The following is a 562-nucleotide window of genomic DNA, read 5'->3' as shown; positions in this document are numbered from 1 at the left end:
TTTTACACTAGAGTATAACTAGCACTATAAGCTAGTTAAAATAATCTTACCCTAGATTCGAACTAGCTCTATAGCCTAGTACAAATAATTTTACACTAGAGTTGAACTTGCTCTATAAGCTAGTTCAAATAATTTTACTCTAGAGCTGAACTAGCTCTATAGCCTAGTACAAATAATTTTACACTATACCTGAACTAGCTCTATAAGCTAGTTCAAATAATTTTACTCTAGAGTTGAACTAGCTCTATTGCCTAGTACAAATAATTTTATACTAGAGTTGAACTAGCTCTATAAGCTAGTTCAAATAATTTTACATTAGAGTTGAACTAGCTCTATAGCCTAGTACAAATAATTTTACACTAGAGTTGAACTAGCTCTATAGCCTAGTACAAATAATTGCACAATAGAGTTGAACTAGCTCTATAAGCTTGTACAAATAATTTTGCACTAGAGTTGAACTAGCTCTATAAGCTAGTTCAACTAAATTTTCACTAGAGTTGAACTCGCTCTATAGCCTAGTACAAACATTTTTACACTAGAGTTGAACTAGCTATATAAGCTT

The sequence above is a fragment of the Triticum aestivum genome, chromosome 5D, assembly GCF_018294505.1.
Source record: "Triticum aestivum cultivar Chinese Spring chromosome 5D, IWGSC CS RefSeq v2.1, whole genome shotgun sequence".
Lineage (NCBI taxonomy): Eukaryota > Viridiplantae > Streptophyta > Magnoliopsida > Poales > Poaceae > Triticum > Triticum aestivum.
Note: the sequence above shows the minus strand (reverse complement) of the source record.